General features: G+C 33.8%; 1 non-coding gene across 1 annotated transcript; it reads left to right on the top strand.

The window, feature by feature from the left end:
* Positions 1-14,957: 14,957 nt before the first annotated feature.
* LOC121216556 (small nucleolar RNA R71) lies at positions 14,958-15,064 on the top strand. Its single transcript, XR_005912736.1, has one exon. It is a non-coding gene; the product is annotated as a small nucleolar RNA R71 (small nucleolar RNA).
* Positions 15,065-18,053: the final 2,989 nt, after the last annotated feature.

The raw sequence follows: 18,053 nt of genomic DNA, 5'->3' as shown, positions 1-18,053 counted from the left end.
AAATAAGGATAACCACTATGGCCACTATACCATTCGACCAAGAGAGGAAATCACTAGGAAGAGGAGTTTATGATCAAACAACACACACTTACACACTTGATCAATTCGAGATGAACGGTGGATTGATAAAGACACGAGATCAGAGAGTTGGGTGATCTAAAAGAATTATTAAAATGAGAAGGTATAAGATTAATCAAAATAAAATAATCATAAAAAATGTGAAGAAAAAGAGGAAAACTCAACCATCGGTGGTGCCAACGGTGGTGGCGGCAGTGTGATGGTGGCAATGGTGGCGGTGGTGATCTGGCGAAAGGTATAGTAAAAGAAATGGTGCAGGTTCAGCAAAACAAAGGTGAAATATTATGATGAAAGAAAGAGAAGTGGAGGAGAAAAGAAAATCGCGGTGGTTTATGGTGGTGGTCACGACGTCAATGGGCGGCGATAGGGTAGAGAAAGAGGACAAAAAGGAGGTGCAGTGGCCATGAGGCGCGGTGGTCAATGATGGAGGGTTCGATCATGGTGGAGGAATAAAGTGAAAGTGAAAAGAGGAAAGGGTGGCGGTTTTGCAAAAATAGAGAAAAATCGGTTAGAATGGAGAGAAAAAACAGAATACGGAGGAGAGGGAGAAGGGGAAAACAATGATAGGTGGGTGAGTGAGAGGAGAGGTTGGTCACCATGGTCTAGGTTCAATGAACCTGTACTATGGAAAGGGTGAGATGAAATGGTAAGGAGGGAGAGATGGAGTACAAAGGGGGATCATGTTTGGTAAGTTTAACGCATAATGGAGGAAAGTGTCACCTATGAATGTGTAATACGAATGTGCAAGTATACATGTTGAATCAAGTACTAAATTGATGTGTGAGTATCGTCTCCATAAGGATCGAAATTAACTAAAATAATTGGTTATGCTATTAGTACAAAACTGACTAATTAAACTGTGCAAAAGATACATGTGATTATTTTATAAAGAAATGTAATGAATGGATTAATAAAATCAATTATGAATAAAAATATGCTAGGGCAATTAAAATGTTGTGTCAATTCTCAAAGAATAAGTGGGAAATAGTTTGCACTATTGAATGATAAAGGTTGGAATTACTCAGGCTTATTTCTATTACATAATAATGCCATGGCAAAATCATGACCATTCTACTGTTCAAGAAATCACTATTGCAGTCTGCTTCTTTCGAAATCTAGACTTTGAGCAATCATTTGAATGTCTACAGAACTCGAGAATGGTATCCTGATTTCTCTCCCTTTTCCTGTACAGACTAGAACTTCTATGCCTAGAGTGCTGCATATATTCTTTCGAATACTTGCCTGTATCAACTGATTATAATCCAATCTAATTAATCTTTTTAGAATTAAATTAGATCTAATAACATACCATACAATTATCTTTGTCTAGAGCTTGCATGCATGCATTAAAAATAATCACAAATCGAATGAAACAGTATCATACTCAAAATCAAACCATGGGCATTAAATATAATAAAAATTCACCCAAATAATTCTAAGCCAATGAGAATTAGTTCATGGGTTGAACATTCCAATCCATAACAAAACCATTCAACATCATTCTTTAAAATCATGAATCACAAAGTTCAAATAACAAAATAAAAGCAGAACTATAGGAAGCTTTCGCTACTCCAACTTTCACTCTAATTATGAGATTTGATGCAAAACCCAAGGTAGATTCCTCTTGCCCTTCCTTGTATCTGTAATTCTTTTACTCTGTAAGCTGCTACCCTTTCCTCTATTTCTTTAAGATTTTTTTCTTCACGAGAATCTGTTGCAGAGAGATACAAACTATTTTCTAATTCTTCTCTCTCTCCCTAATTTTTTCTTTTCTCTTTCTCTTTTTTTATAGCTTAGGTCCCTCCCTCTCAGCACACACCTTTTGCTTCCTCTTTTTCAGGGTGATTTAACTAGTACAAGTACAGCTGGCTGAGAGTGACCTAGACAGGGTGTTGCATCATCTTCCTAGAATTTCCTTGACATTTTTGTTGGCAATCTAACCAACATTTTGTCATGGCAATATTTCACTTCTTTCATTTTTCGTACTATTTTTCCCTTCTAATCTTCATCCTGCACCTGCTGCCAACCACAAACAACACCTTTCTTCCCTAATAATAGAAGTAATAGATAATAACATTTATAGCACAATCGAAGCTTTATTATTCAATGTTCTACAAATATCTGAAAATGAAAACATATTTACTTAATTACAAATAATTAATTACATCTAGAGGCTCGAAATATAACTCTTTTCAAGAGTTATCACACCCCCAAACCTAAATTATTGCTTTTCCTCAAGCAAAATGTATATGAGTATGCATGAATGCATAGATATCTGCCAAAACACACAATTACCATTTGAATTGTTTAACCATATGAAGTATATTTAATACCTCTATTATCAGCTGTCTTCAAAAAAGAATTGGGTCGAGTTCTATAGGCTTGTTTAGTAAATGAAGTGCAGAAAATGTTTCCTAAAAATAATTTCTTAAATAATTATGCAATTCTAATTATAGCAGACCACTCTTAATGTATTTAAGTAATCTTTCCTCTAAACTCAGTTTCACTATTATCACGTATTCAGTCATTTCAAAATTTTAATTACAAATATTATTTTTTATAAGGAATTCATCTTGTCACATAGTTTCTTTACTTTACAATCTCAATGGAGTATACACTACATTAACAGGTAGTATATCATGCCACAATTTGAATGTATTTCACTCATAAAGCTAAGGCTCTTACCTAAAGAGATTCGACAATGTCGCTTCCCGGGCAACGACTCCAAAATTTGGTGCAATGTCGTTACATCCACCGAATTAAATCCACTACTGAACCAATATTAACTGGTAACATAGGGAAAATAGAGTATCGATCCCACGAGGAAGCTTGTGTTAAATCTATTTGAGGAAAATTGAAATAAAACTAAATGTAAATCGCACACACGCATGCAAATGGGGGGTTTGTTTCAATGTTTGCTTACTAAAAATTAAAGTAAGGAACGAAAGTAAATTTAAATCGAGAATGCTTGAAATCGAGAATCAAATAGATAGAAAGAATGCTCAGTAATCGACACCTTAATTCACCAAACACAAGTATTTTTGTGACTCAAAATTATCCTAGAAAACCAATTCAATAGCAAGGCTGTAAAATCACTTACGAAGCGACTTCCTATCTCTAGCAATTTTAATCCAATTAAGAAATGTTCTTAACTAAAAACTACCCTTAATCAGCCCTATGTTTGACTGATTAAAGATGCATTGGGTATTAGAGAGACTTCACCTAACATTAACCATAGAAAATCCTCTAGCGGCTTCTATGTAATTAAATCTGTAATTGTTCTAATTAGTGGCTAGCCAATTAGTTATCACCAATTCTAAGTCTAGTTAAGAAATATAATTCCTCAATTTTAACTTAGATGATTATAAGATAATTCCTAAATTAACTAGGTGATCAATCCAATTAATTTAGAAAAACCCTTGAACAATAAAAATAAACAACTATGGAATACCAAATTTAAATTCAGAATGAATTGCATCTTTGAATCAATTTGTATTCGGCTTCATAAGTGTCTAACTAAGTAAAAGAAATTTAGCCACTCATAGTAAATAAAACAAAACAAGAATTAATTGAAAACTTAGTGAATTTCGAATCAATCTTGTTTAGAAATACTACTCTAATTGTCGAGCTTTCCTCCTCTTAAAGTTGCTGATCTCTTGGACTGATTTTAAGCTCCTTGATCGGCACTTGCTAGATTGATTAGAGGTGCTTGTGCTTGTTGAATTACTCGATCCTCTCTCTCAATTTTTGTCCTCCTCTTGCTGGTTCTTCTCACTCTGTTCGCACTCCATGCTGGTAGGAGTCCTCTCTTTTTTATGGGATAGAATCAGCCTCAAATCAAGTAAGGAAATTAGAATAAAAAATCTAATTTGATCCCCTTAATTTTTTCTCATCATATCGCACAAAATCAGCTCAAGCCAATTAGAGTTTCACTCCAATTTAACTACTCAAAGGCTGAATTGGATTGTCTATTTTATACACTAGGGTCGATCATAGTTAGGGGAAGGGGAATTAAAATCAGAATTAAATCTGATTCCTTTGCTGACTGGTCGCACAATTTCAGCTTCATTCACCTCTAAATTGGATCGAATCTTACTCTTATTTTCAAGGGCTTTTGTAGTTGACTTGGTTAATTCGGATTTGCATTTTTACCAAGTCAATTTTAATTTCAAAATCAGCATATGACCAGCCCTATCCATTAGCTCTATTTGTGGGAATTGGATTCCCAATTGGGTCCATTCGAACCATCTAAATGTACCTACCTTGCACCATGACTTAAAAAAACATTAAATCATCGAATTGGAACAAAAATAAATTAGCAAGGCATAAGATATACTTAATGTAAATTGAGCTAATTAGAAACCAATCGATCAAGAATTCATCAATAATTAAGGTAATTAGTGGAATAAGTTAAGCTCAAAATTGAACTTAACAATCAACTATTTGGAGCAGCAATTAAGTGTTCATAGTAGCCTTAGTCGACGAAGACAATGGAGAAGGAAGAACAGAGCAACTAGTCAAGCCACGAGAAAACACCAGATTTGATTCTTGTTCCCTATCTCTTTAATTTTTGTTGTTGTTATGCTGAAGATATCTATGAATATTTATGTTGTTGGAATGGTTAATTTAATCAATTTAGCTTGAATTTAATTCGTGTTAGGTTGATTGCATTTTGTTTGTTAAAACTATTGAAATTGTGTTTATGTTGTTATAGGCCTCGGTAAGATGCTTGATTAAGTAAAATCATGAGTAAGTTACTCTAGCATTACAATTGTTATGTAGCTAATGATTTAATTATTTAAATGGATTGAAATTGTAAGTAATGGACATAGTACTTAATCAATGCATGTTTAATCATCTAAGGTAGCTGAGGGTTAGATTAGCAACGGTAACTGACGATACATTTGCCTAGCATAACTTGCAAGATTATCGTGATTAAACTATTTCAAGGTAAGGACACTTTGTTACCTCACATAGTCTTTTATGTGCTTATTAAATTGAGTTAATTGTTTGAATTGACATAATGATATGTACAAGAGATTATTTCAATTTAATAAGTATGTATGCCAATAACATATTTTCCTATTAATATTTGTTTAATCGGTTGAATTGGCATAGGGATATAGTCGAGAGATAAATGAATTTTGGTAGGTGAGTATGTTCATAAGTTAGCAAATTAATGAGTTGCCGTGAACTTATTCGTAACAATATAAACATGAGTTTAATAATTCTAAGTTAAAAAATGCAAATAATCTAACACAATTATGTCATCTTGATTAAAATCGTATTTTGAAATTGTACATTTGTGATTTATTTATTTAGTTCACTTAGTTTAAAATCTTAGTTTTTAATCACCCTCTTCAAACAAAATATTTTTCTTCACCAAAGTGTTTTAAATAGCATTCATAAATAATTCTTTTCACAGTCCCTATGGGTATGATAATTCGACATTTACTTGTCACTTTATTACTTGTTGTGATTGTGTACACTTTCACATTTCTGTCGTTCAACGGGTTCTGGGGAACTCATGGTGTGTAGCGGATGGTATGGGTAGGAACCTTTTGCATTGCATCATGCTCACAACATATTTGAATGTTATTGATTTATGCTATGTATTGTATTCTATTGTATTGAATGGTATCAAAATTAATCATTGTTACTTGAATGAATGATGACCGATGCTCATACATCGTTTGACATCGATATTGATAATGGCTATGTAATGATATGAAATTCCTATGATGGTTCTGTGTTCTTCTCTTAATGCTAATATGTTTCACTATATTTGATATTTATGTCCGTTTAAATAATTGTTTCGACTCACACTGAGCTTTTCATAAGCTCACCCTCAATAGTGTTTAACTTTTCAGGTAAACCTCAAAATTAGGACCAGACTCGTAATTTAGAGAATCACCTTGGACCTCGAATTATTTTTCTTAATAAGTATTATTATTAAGTCTTTATTTGTTTTGGTTTGTAATTTTTAATTATTTCTTGTCTGTGGCTTGGAAACTTTTCTGTTTGGGATTTTTTCATGCATGGATTACTTAAGCATAATAACCGGATAATGCATGATATCGAGCTTAAGTAAAATTTGATATTGTTCCCTAGTTTCCACTTCATTGCAAAGGAAATGTTTTTGAAAAACAAATCGATAAGGCAACTAAGTTTTCAAAATGACTTGAAAAATGGTTTTTCTATTGCATTAGGTTAACATCTAGTGTTTTTTAAAGAAGAACGACAAGCAAACAGTTTTTCTAAAATAATACTATCAATAATGATATGAATCGTAAGTATAAATGACCTAATGAATGAATGCTTTTAAGATAACTAAAAGTACAACTACGGTTTTCTCTAAAATGAGTTTATTTGAGGTATTCAAAAGTAATGCAAGTTAACTTTGCCATTTCAGCGGCTAATATAAACTTCTCAATCTAGCCATAATGTCTAGTCTGGGTTTGGGAGGTTACAGATCTTTCTGCCCGTCACAATTGAATGCAATAATAATAGACATTCTTTTGAAACAGTTGAGTTGTGAGTAGAAGGGATGAGACGAGTTTTGAGTAAATGATACCAGACTCTACAGTAAGGCTTCAACTATACACGGTTAATGGTATAAAAATCATTTTGAGACACTGTCCACTTCATCCACTCAACACATAAATTCGTAAAAACTTGGTGGAGTCCTTTAGTGGTCATAGTCTTGAAAAATTAGGCATGTTCATCAAGGTCGTTAGATAACCCATATTGTGCATTAATTGATTTTTCATCAAACATCACCGAGACACCACACACATATATAAAAGCATTATCTGGAGAGGTTAGATGAGCATGAAATTCTTTCACTACCTTAGTGAGAATGTCACTAGGATGGAGACAAAAGATTTGCCATCCATGTTTCTCCACTATAGAAGAGATGGGGCATCTTGACCTCTTTTGTATGTTCTGGATATACTTTTCTTCCGCAATTTTGCTAAAAAATGTTTGTGAAGGCACAGGGGTGCAAGATGATGGTGTTTGGTGAGCCATTGTAGAGATAATAGTGACTAGAAAAATAAAAAAGGTAAAACCTTTACAGTTTGAATGAAGTAAAAGTAAAGGAAATTGAAAAAGATGAAAAGAAAAATAAGTTAGAAAGGAAGTGAAAAAACCAGGGTAAAACGTGATAGGAAATATAGCAATGATGTGGTGGCTAAGATTAATCTGAGAGTGTGCCCTGACACAAAAAAGAAATTAGCGGGAAAAGAAAATTAGCAAAAAAATTAGGAAATTAAAATTAATTAATGTAGTGAATGGGCTGATGTCTACAACCGTGGGCCATCATGTGCTTGTAACAAAAGAAAATAACAGGTAAATAAGCTTATTGAAGAAAAGAAACAAAGAATTAAAAGCAAAGTAAATGAATAAAATAGGATAAGAAAGAAATATTAAGCAGTTCGAAAAGTGATGGAACTTTTATCACGAATTATAGGGGCTCCAGAATAGTTCTTTAACCGTTGTCAATTGACTTTGAAAATGAAACTAGTCTTGCTGTCTTTAACTTCTATAGCTCAATGAGGATAAACATACAATATCTCGAATAGACTAGACTAAAGAGATTTCAATTTGTCAGGAAATAATTTAAGTTTAGAATTGAATAACATAACCTGTTGTCCAGATGCAAATTACCATGGCAAAATTTTGTTGTCATGCCATCGCTTAATCTTTTCTTTGTACAACATGGCATTTTCATAAGGTTGAGCTCAAAATTCTTCCATCTCATTCAACTCCAATAGGTAGTTGGTACCAACAGCACTCCCATCCATATTCAATTTCTTAATTTCCCAATATGTCTTATGTTCATGTTCAATGGGCAAATGGTAGGGTTTCCCATAAATAGGCTTGAAGGGTGACATCCCTAATGGTGTCTTAAATGTAGTGTGATATGTCCATAAAGCTTCATCCAATCTGGATGACCAAATTTTTCGGTTGGGATTGACTACCTTCTCTAGAATTTGTTTAATCTCTCTATTAGAGACTTTCACTTGCCCATTTGTCTGGGATGTTATGCTGTGGCAATTGTATATTTAACTCCATACCTGTCTAGAGCATTAGCAACTAATTTGCAATCAAAGTGTGAACCTTCATAACTAATTAGAGCACGATGAGTACCAAACCTAGTAAAAATATTCTTGTGAAGAAAATTTAGTACTGATTTGGCATTATTTGTTGGTAAAGCAATAGCCTCAAACCACTTGGAGACATAATCAACAGCTAAAAGTATGTATGCATTGCCCCAAGAAGGTGGGAAAGGCCCCATAAAATTAATTCCCCAAATGTCAAATAATTCCACTTCGAAAATAGTTTGCAAGGGCATCTCATACTTCCTCGATAGATTTCCAGTTCTTTGACAACGATCGAAAACTTGGCAAAATTCATAAGCATCTTTAAACATTGTTGGCCAATAAAAACTAGATTGAATGACTTTTTCCACAACTCTCATGCCCCCAAAGTGCCTTCCAGATGGTGCTGAATGACAATGAAATAAAATACTTTTGATCTCGTCATCTAGAACACACCTCTGAATCATCTAGTCTGCACAATGTTTGAAAAATGGCTCATCCAAATAATACTGCTTGGCATCATAGAGAAAATTTTTGTCTTTGATTTGCGAGGTCAGGTGGCAATAGTCCACTAACCAAAAAATTTACAATATCAACATACCACAGTAATGCCATGGCACTTAAGAGTTGCTCATCTGGGAAATCATCCTGAATGCGCTGAATATTACCATATTCATTTCCTGCTTCAATTCAAGACAAGTGATCAGCCACTTGATTTTTTATCCCTGTCCTATCTCTAATTTCCATCTTCATTTCCTGCTTCAATTCAAGACAAGTGATCAGCCACTTGATTTTCTATCCCTTTCCTATTCTAATTTCCAAATCAAATTCTTGCAATAACAATATCCATTGAATCAACCTGGGCTTGGCATCTTTCTTAGTCACCAAGTATTTAATAGCAGAGTGGTCCTTATAAACTGTAACTTTGCTGCCTACTAAATAAGCTCTAAATTTGTCTAAGGCAAATACCACAGCTAACAACTCTTTCTCAATGCTGGCATTATTTAGCTTGACCTAGTCAACGTACGACTTGGGTAGTATATAGCATGAAATACCTTGTTCTTTATTTGCCCAAGTATTGCCCCTATGGCAAAATCACTGGCATCATACATAAGTTCGAAAGGTAAAGTCCAATTTGGTACTTTGACCATTGGTGCTGTGACTAGCCTCTTTTTCAACTTCTCAAATGCTTGTAAGCACTAATCATCAAAATTGAAAGATCTATTGTGTTCTAACAATGTACACAGGGGTTTTGATATTTTTGAAAAATCTTTGATGAATCGTCTATAGAATCCTACATGGCCAAGAAAACTTCGAATACCTTTAATTGTGGAGGGTGGTGACAATTTCTCAATAACTTCTATTTTTGCTTTGTCGATGGCAATCCCTTGTTGTGAAATTTTATGTCCCAGAACAATTCCTTCACAGACCATGAACTGGCATTTCTCCCAATTGAGAACAAGATTGTTTTGCTCCCACCAGCAAAAAAGTAACTCCAGATTTTTTAAACAATCTTCAAAAGTATCACCAAACACCGAGAAGTCATCCATAAAAACTTCTGAAATTTCTCTACCATGTCCAAAAATATTGCCATCATGCAACGCTGATATGTTGCAGGGGCATTGCATTATCCAAATGGCATTCGTCAGAAGGTAAAAGTTCCATAAGGACATGTGAATATGGTCTTCTCTTGATCAGTAGGAGATATGTCAATTTGGTTATACCCCGAATAACCATCTAGAAAATAATAGAAAACTTTCCCCATTAATCTATCTAACATCTAGTTGATAAATGGCAAAGAAAAATGGTCTTTCCTTATTACGTTGTTGAGTTTCCGATAGTCCATAAAAACCGTCTATCTCGTGACAGTATAAGTAGGAATGAGTTCGTTGTTATCATTGCTTACCACCGTGACACCCTCTTTTTTAGGCACACATCGAACAGGGCTCACCTAGGAACTATCTAAAATTGGGTATATGATTCCAACATCCAACCATTTGATAATCTTTTTTTAACAACGTCCTTCATAATGGGATTCAATCTTCTCTGTTGCTCAATAGATTTTCCATGGCAATCCTCTAGTAATATTGTGTGCATGCAGATTACTGGACTAATTTCTTTGATATCTGAAATCGTCTATCCCAATGCTTTTTTAGATTTCTTCAAAACTTTCAATAATTGAGCTTTTTGATCTAATGTCAATGCCAAAGAAATAATTACTGTCAATGTACTGTTATCTCCCAAGTAAGCATACTTCAGATGTGCTGGCAAAGACTTCAATTCATCTTCTATGGATGGCCGAGGATGTTTAAAAGAACGATCTGATAAATTTAATGATTCAAAACTTCTCCTTGATCCATTCTCGATTTGCTAGACATCTATCAGTTCACCAAGCTTTTCAATCATTTTTTCTTCAATTAACTTAGTTAATTTTGCATCATCATTATAGTTATTGTGATAAAACTCTACAATGTCTTTCTGAACTATTGTGTCAACAATCTCCACAGCGTGACATTCTTCATCTGTATCTGGGCACTTCATAGCATCAAAAAAATTAAAAGTTATCAGCTGATCGTTAACTTGCATAGTTTATTCACCTTTTTTAACATCAATTAATGTTCTGCTAGTTGCTAGAAAAGGTCTCTCAAGTATGATTGGTACCTCTTTATCAGCCTCACATTTCAGAATAATAAAATCTGCTGGAAAAATAAATTTGTCAACTCTTACAAACACATCTTCTATTTTACCTTTTGGATGTGCATATAAACGATCAACTAATTGTGAAGTGATAGTTGTAGGTCATGCCTTCCCTATCCCTAGCTTCCTGAAAATAGACATAGGCATTAGATTTATACTCGCACCTAAATCACATAATACTTTGCCAACATAATGGCTTCCAACAGAGAAAGGTTTAGTAAAACTCCCTAGATCCTTCAACTTTGGTGGCAATTTGTTTCTTAGCATTGTTGTGCATTCTTTAGTGAGAGTAATAGTTTCAAATTCTTCTAACCTTTGCTCTTTTCCTTTGTAGCCTGCTCCACTACTAGTTCTAAATTCTTCTTATTTCTGAAATCTGAACTACTTTCTTCAATAGTGGTGTTATTAACAACTCCTGGTAGTTGCGTACCACTTCTAAGCATAATAGCTTTACACTGTTCCTTTCCTTGAGATTGTGAATTTTTGGTATAGCTAGGCAGTGCTCCTTACAATCTTGAGCTTAATGCTTTGGCAATTTACCCCATTTGATTTTCTAAAGATCTTAAAGATGTAGCTTGACTTTGAATGATAGAATCATTCTTAGCCATATATTCCTTCAATAGATATTCCATCGATGAAGAACTCAAAGCTAAACTTTGTTGAACATTTTACCATGGCATGAGTTGATTGTATCCATGTAACAACTCATTTTTAGTGAAGTCGAAACAGTGGCTTTGAGACCACAAATTTGATAAGTTAAACATTTATTTTATTATTATTTTAATTTTTACAAGACTATATTAGGGTCATGTTAAAATTTTGTTAAGAAATTTTAACGTTTGCATGTTTAATTAAGTAAAAAGGACTAAATCATAAAAGGTGTAAAAATAGAGTTCTAGTAGCTAAAGGTGTTAAATAGTTATGAAATTTTGAAGTGAAAGGGCTAAGATGGTAATTAGACCATTTGTATGGTTAGTGGACATACATGGCATGGTTTTATTGAAAATTTAATAAGTTATAAAGGTTAATTTAGTAAATAGCAAAATAAAACTAAAACGAAAAAAAGAAAAAGATGTCATCTTCTTTAATTTTCTTTCTCCACTGAAATTGAGCATAGGAAACTCCATTGTTGAAGCTTAGGGTTCGATTGAGCTCTTTTGATTGCATAGTATGTAATTTTGTTTCGTTTTTAATGATTTATATGTTTTTGAAGTCGTTGGAGCTTAATCTAGCTAGCCTAGGGATTAATTTGCAAAACTGTTAAAGATATAGGGATTTTCCCTAAATGTTCTTGCATGATTCTTGAATTTTAATGAAAGATTGTGAGTCTTTGTTAATAAATAAACAAGTTTTGTAAAGTGATTTTTTATGAAAATGTCATTTAAGGACTTGTTTGTAAAAGTAGTAAAAGTACATGGTGAAATAATGAATTGATGATTTGCATGGGTTGATATAAGTCCCTAGGTAATTCGGCTAGCATGAAATGTGGATGAAATTGCATAAATTTCAATTTTTGAGCTTAAGGACTAAATTATGAAAGAGTTAAAATGTTTGGGGTAAAATTGTAATTTTTTAAAACTTTTGAATTATGGACTGAATTGAATAATAGAAGTATTAAATGGATTGAATTTATCTATTTAGATCAAGGTAAACCTCGTGCAGATTTAGATCGAGAAAAAACGAAAGCCTCAGATTGATCGACTACGTTTTTACATTTTGTTTGTCGAGGTAAGTTTGTATGATTAAATAACGTTTAAATGTTATAATGATCTATATGTTAATGTATTATTTTCAATGTAACTATATGATGTTTATCCAACGATGTCACAACGATTATCAAGCCCTGTTTGAACCTTAGGAATTCATAGGATACAAATGACATGTCATTAGGGTTTTTTTATTTCGGGTGTTGGTCTTGAATGTCCTACCAATGGCTGAAGTCCTGCATTTGTTGAAGATACTCCATAGCTCGTGTGAGTAGCATTGCATAGCTTACATTCTGACCCACAGCTCGTGTGAGCAATGATGTAAAAGAAAGGAAAGGTTACGGTTATATGTTCAGCACACTTCGTGTGAGCTATCCCGCGTATATAATGATATTCTAAACGGTTCAACGAGCATGAAAAGGAAATGAATTGTAAGTGTTGAAATTGTAACTATGTCATGTATTTATGAAAAGGGTTGAATTGGTAAGTTTCATTGAAAGTATGATATGTTAAGGAAAAAGATGAATTTAAATGAATTATGTTCATGTGTAATGGCTTACCTATGTTAAATTCATGTGGATTATGTTTGAATGTGCTAACATGTGTTGTTGATGATGCTTAGGCTTGTGCCAAGCTTATGTTGGATTGAATCATGTTTAAATTATAAGGTTATACATTGAAATGGTAAGTTATGTTCATAATTTGTGAACTTACTAAGTTTTACATGCTTATGTAGTTTTCTTTCCTATGTTTTTATAGATTATCGAAAACTCGATCGATTTGGAAGCTCGTCAGAGACCTATCACACTATTCAGTGATCATATCCGTAGTTTTTGATGTTTTGGCTAAGGTTATAATGGCATGTATAGGTGGACTTATGTTTAAAGGCTACTTGATAATTTTGGCATGTAAATGTTGCTTTGAATTCGTGGTACTTTTGGTACTTATGACACCTTGGGTTTGGTTGTTAATATGGTTAAGTTGATGCATGTTTTATTACCAAAATGGTAATTGTTGGCATGCTTGCAATGTGGTCAATTATTGTATGTTTTGATATGTAATTTAGCTAGATGTGTATAGATGAGTTATGGCCAATTATGCATAAGTTTAGGTATATTTGTATGATTGTGATTGAGGTGCCAATATGGCATATTGGTTGGATGGATTATTGGCTTATTGATTTGGTTTTATTGTGCAGGTTTTGGTGCCTTGATTATATGTGTATATTGCTTGTAGGTACATTTTTGAAATGGGTGAAGGAAATGGCTTGATTTTGGCCAATTTCTTATCCACATGGCCAAAGACACGGGTGTGTGTCTCAGGCATGTGTGACACACGGCCATGCGACATTGCCATGTGTCCCCTGTAGGTTTTAAAGGTTCTAAGTCAGGCAGTTACATGGCTTGGAACACGGGCGTGTGAGGCCATTTAGAGTGTTACACGGCCTGGCACATGGGCGTGTGGCTTGGCAGTGTGACCCAACTTAGAGAGTTACATGGGCACGAACACGGGTTAGGAGATGGCTGACTGTCCCTATTTCAATTATGACATGGCCTGAGACACGGGCTTGTGTCTCAGCCGTGTGAGTCACATGGCCTGACCACAAAGCTGTGTGACCCCTGTAGTTCCAATTTTCTAACTTTTTCCTCATTGCTTCAAATGTTTTTGATTTAGTCCTAAATCATTTTTAAAGTGTTTCTAAGGCCTCGATGGCTCGATTAAGGGATGAAATGTATGGATTATGCTATTTTTAGTATAATGTTTGCAAATGTATGTTTTAAGTCATGTTTATTCAGTAATGCTCCGTAACCCTATTCCTACGACGGATACGGGTTAAGGTTGTTACAACCCAAGTGGTGCACTTGCAACATTCTGTTGAATAGCATTGCTAGCATTTCCCACCCCTGGATTACTCCAACTGAAGTTGGGATGTTGCTTCCACCCCAAATTATATGTGTTGGAATATGGGTTGTTGTTGTTATGATTAAAATTTCCCATATAATAGACTGAGGTTGGATTTGATAGGCATTCATAAAAAACATGATCTTGTCTTTAGTAAACACATGCTAACTCGGCTGCTTCTATTTCCTGCACTACAGTTCGTCTTTTTAGTGTTCTAATCATATTCATTAAAGATGATACTTGAGTTGTTAGGGAAGTGATCGCATTAACTTCCATTGCACTATAAACTCTCCTGCCAGTCCCTACTCTAGTAGTGGGGTATTGATAATCATTGGTTGCTATCCTCTCCAGTATTTAAGATGCTTCATTATATGATTTATCGAGCAAAGTTCCATTGGTAGATGCGTCAACCACCATCCTTGTATGCTCATTCAATCCATTGTAAAACATTTTCATTTGTCTCCAATGTTGGAAACCATGCATCAGACATTTTCTAATTAACTCATTGAATTGCTCTCATGCTTCATATAATGCTTCATCACTAGATTGCCGAAAGGATATAATATCATTCATTAGTTTGGCATTCATGTTCGGAGGATTATATCTCAGCAGAAACCTCTAAAAAAGTTCATTCCAAGATGTCACAGTACCTGACGGCAATACATTTAACCATGCTCTAGCACGATCTCATAATGAATAAATGAATAACTTCAATTTCAGGGCATCTTCAGGAACACCCTACTACCTGAATGAATCGCAGACTTCCAAGAAGAGTCTTAAGCGCAACCTTGGATCCTCCGTAGGCAATCCACTAAACTGCCCCACTGTTTGTAATATTTGAAACATCACTGGCTTTAACTCGAAATGCTGAACCTGAATATGCGGCCTGACAATTCTTGGATTCAAATCATCTAAGATCGGCACTACATGTTCTCTGATGGGTCTGTGTTTGTCATCTATTATTCAAGGAATATCAACATCCCTTCCTTCCTGTTGTTATGACTCTTCTCTAACCTGATTGTTTCTAATTCTTTCCATTTCTCTCAATTTTTTTCTCATTCTTCTCAAGGTTTTCTCAGTTTCTAGATCAAAAAAGTACTCTTCAATTGCTGAAATATCTCTATTCAAGTACCAACCAAAAATCTTGAAAAACAAAAAAAAAATCAAAACAACTAATTAAGATAAACTAATAAAATTAAAGAGATAATAGCACATCAAATATTTCACCAAAATTGTTGATCCCCAGCAATTGTGCCAAAAACTTGTCACATATGAATGTGTAACACGAATGTACAAGAATACACGTCGAAGCAAGTAATAAAGTGATGAGTGAGTATCGTCTCCATAAAGATCGAAATTGACTAAAATAATTGGTTATGTTATTACTACGAAATTGACTAATTAAACTGTGCAAAAGAAACAGGTGATTAATTGATAAAGAAATGTAATGAATAGATTAATAAAATCAATTATGAATAAAAATATGCTAGGACAATTAAAATATTGTGGAAATTCTAAAAGAATAAGTGGGAAAGAGTTTGTACTGTGGAATGATAAAGGTTGGAATTACTCGGGCATACTTCTATAACATAATAATGCCATGGAAAAATCTTGACCATTCTACTGCTCAAGAAATCACTACTGCAGACTGCTTCTTTCGAAAGCCAGACTTTAAGCTATCATTCTGAGTTTTTGCATGTCTACAAAACTCAAGAATGATATCTCGATTTTTCTCCATTTTCCTCTCCATACTGTAACTTCTACATCTAGAGTGCTGCAAAGATACTTTCGAATACTTGCCTGTATCAACTGGTTATAATCCAATCTAATTAATCTTTTCAAAATTAAATCAGATCTAATAACATTCCAAACAGTCATCTATATCTAGAGCTTGCACGCATGCATTAAAAATAATCACAAATCGAATGAAACAATATCCTAATCAAAATCAAACCATGGGTAATAAAGATAATAAAAATTCACCCAAATAATTCCAGCCCAATGATAATTAGCTCATAGGTTGAACATTCTAAGCCATAACAAAACCATTCAACATCATTGTTTAAAATCACGAATCACAAAGTTCAAATCAAAAAATAAAGGCAAAATTGTAAGAAGCTTCTGCTACTCCAGCTCTCACTCTAATAATGAGATTTGATACAAAACCCAGGGTAGATTCCTCTTCCCTTTCCTTGCGTCAGAAATTCTTTTGCTCTGTAAGCTACTACCCTTTTCTATCTTTCTCTGAGATTTTTTTCTTCACGAGAATCTGCTATAGAGAGATAAAAACTATTTTCTAATTCTTCTCTCTCCCTGGTTTTTTCTTTTTTCCTTTCTCTTTCCTTTTTTATAGGGTACGTCCCTCCCTCTCAGCACACACCTTTTGCTTTCTTTTTTTAAAGGTGGTTTATCTTATACAAGTCCAGCTGGCTAAGAGTGACATGGATTGAGTGTTGCGTCATATTCTTAGAATTGCCATGGCATTCGTGTTGGCAATTTAACCAACATTTTGTCATGACAATATTTCTCTTCCTTCATTTTCCTACTCTTTTTCTCCTCTTCTTCATCCTACACTTGTTGCCAACCACAAACAACACCTTTCTTCCCCAATAATAGAAGTAACAGATAATAACATTTATACCACAATCCAGGCTTTCTTATGCAATGTTCTAAAAATATCAAAAAATGCAAACATATTTACTTAATTACAAACAATTAATTCCATCTAGAGGCTTGAAATATAACTCTTTTCAAGAGTTATCAAAAAGCAATCCTCCTATTCGTGGAAGCTATGGGGTGGACGGCAAGCTTAATAATCACAAGGGTTTTTGTGTTAAAAATTAAATAAAAAGATGAGAATAAGGGGACTTGAACTTAAGACCTCTAGGATAGCTAATGAGCATTAAAGCACTAGACCACTTCACTTCCTTACTCTTATTTTAACAGAAAATATTTAAAAACATTGGATGAGCTTTGCTAAGGGTTTAAAAAATTTTGCACCAAAAAGAAATTATTGAGAGGGAAGGGATTCAAACTCAGATCATCAAGGACAGCTCCACCATTACTCAATCATTATAATTTATATTTATTTATTTATTATCAAATAAGTAAGAGATCATCTAAATAAAAGTTTAGTCATGACCACTCTTGGTTCATTAACCCAATTTCTACTAACCCTATTTTTGGGATGTGACAGATTCACTTTAGTTGTCTATTATGTATCTACATAGTCTATTTTGATGGAAAACATAATTGCACATACATTTATTTGGATTTCCTTTAGATTTGTTAGCTTTCTAATTTGTAAACTAATTTTGTTAGCTTTAAGAATAACTGAGTTAGCTAAATATCATTCTTAGGTTGCATGTGAGATAGCCTGTAACACCCCAAATCCGATTCAATGAACCGGATCTGAATCTTAGATGTTACCAATCTAATAAAAATGTAACTTAACTCTACTTACACAAATTATAATCGATTTGAACTACTTAATTACAAGACTTCACAATACAATACATAAGTATAAACATTAGAGAATTTCAGTTATAATATATAGGGAATTTGATTA

Source organism: Gossypium hirsutum, chromosome D04, assembly GCF_007990345.1.
Source record: "Gossypium hirsutum isolate 1008001.06 chromosome D04, Gossypium_hirsutum_v2.1, whole genome shotgun sequence".
Lineage (NCBI taxonomy): Eukaryota > Viridiplantae > Streptophyta > Magnoliopsida > Malvales > Malvaceae > Gossypium > Gossypium hirsutum.
This window is presented reverse-complemented; position numbering and strand designations above follow the sequence as displayed.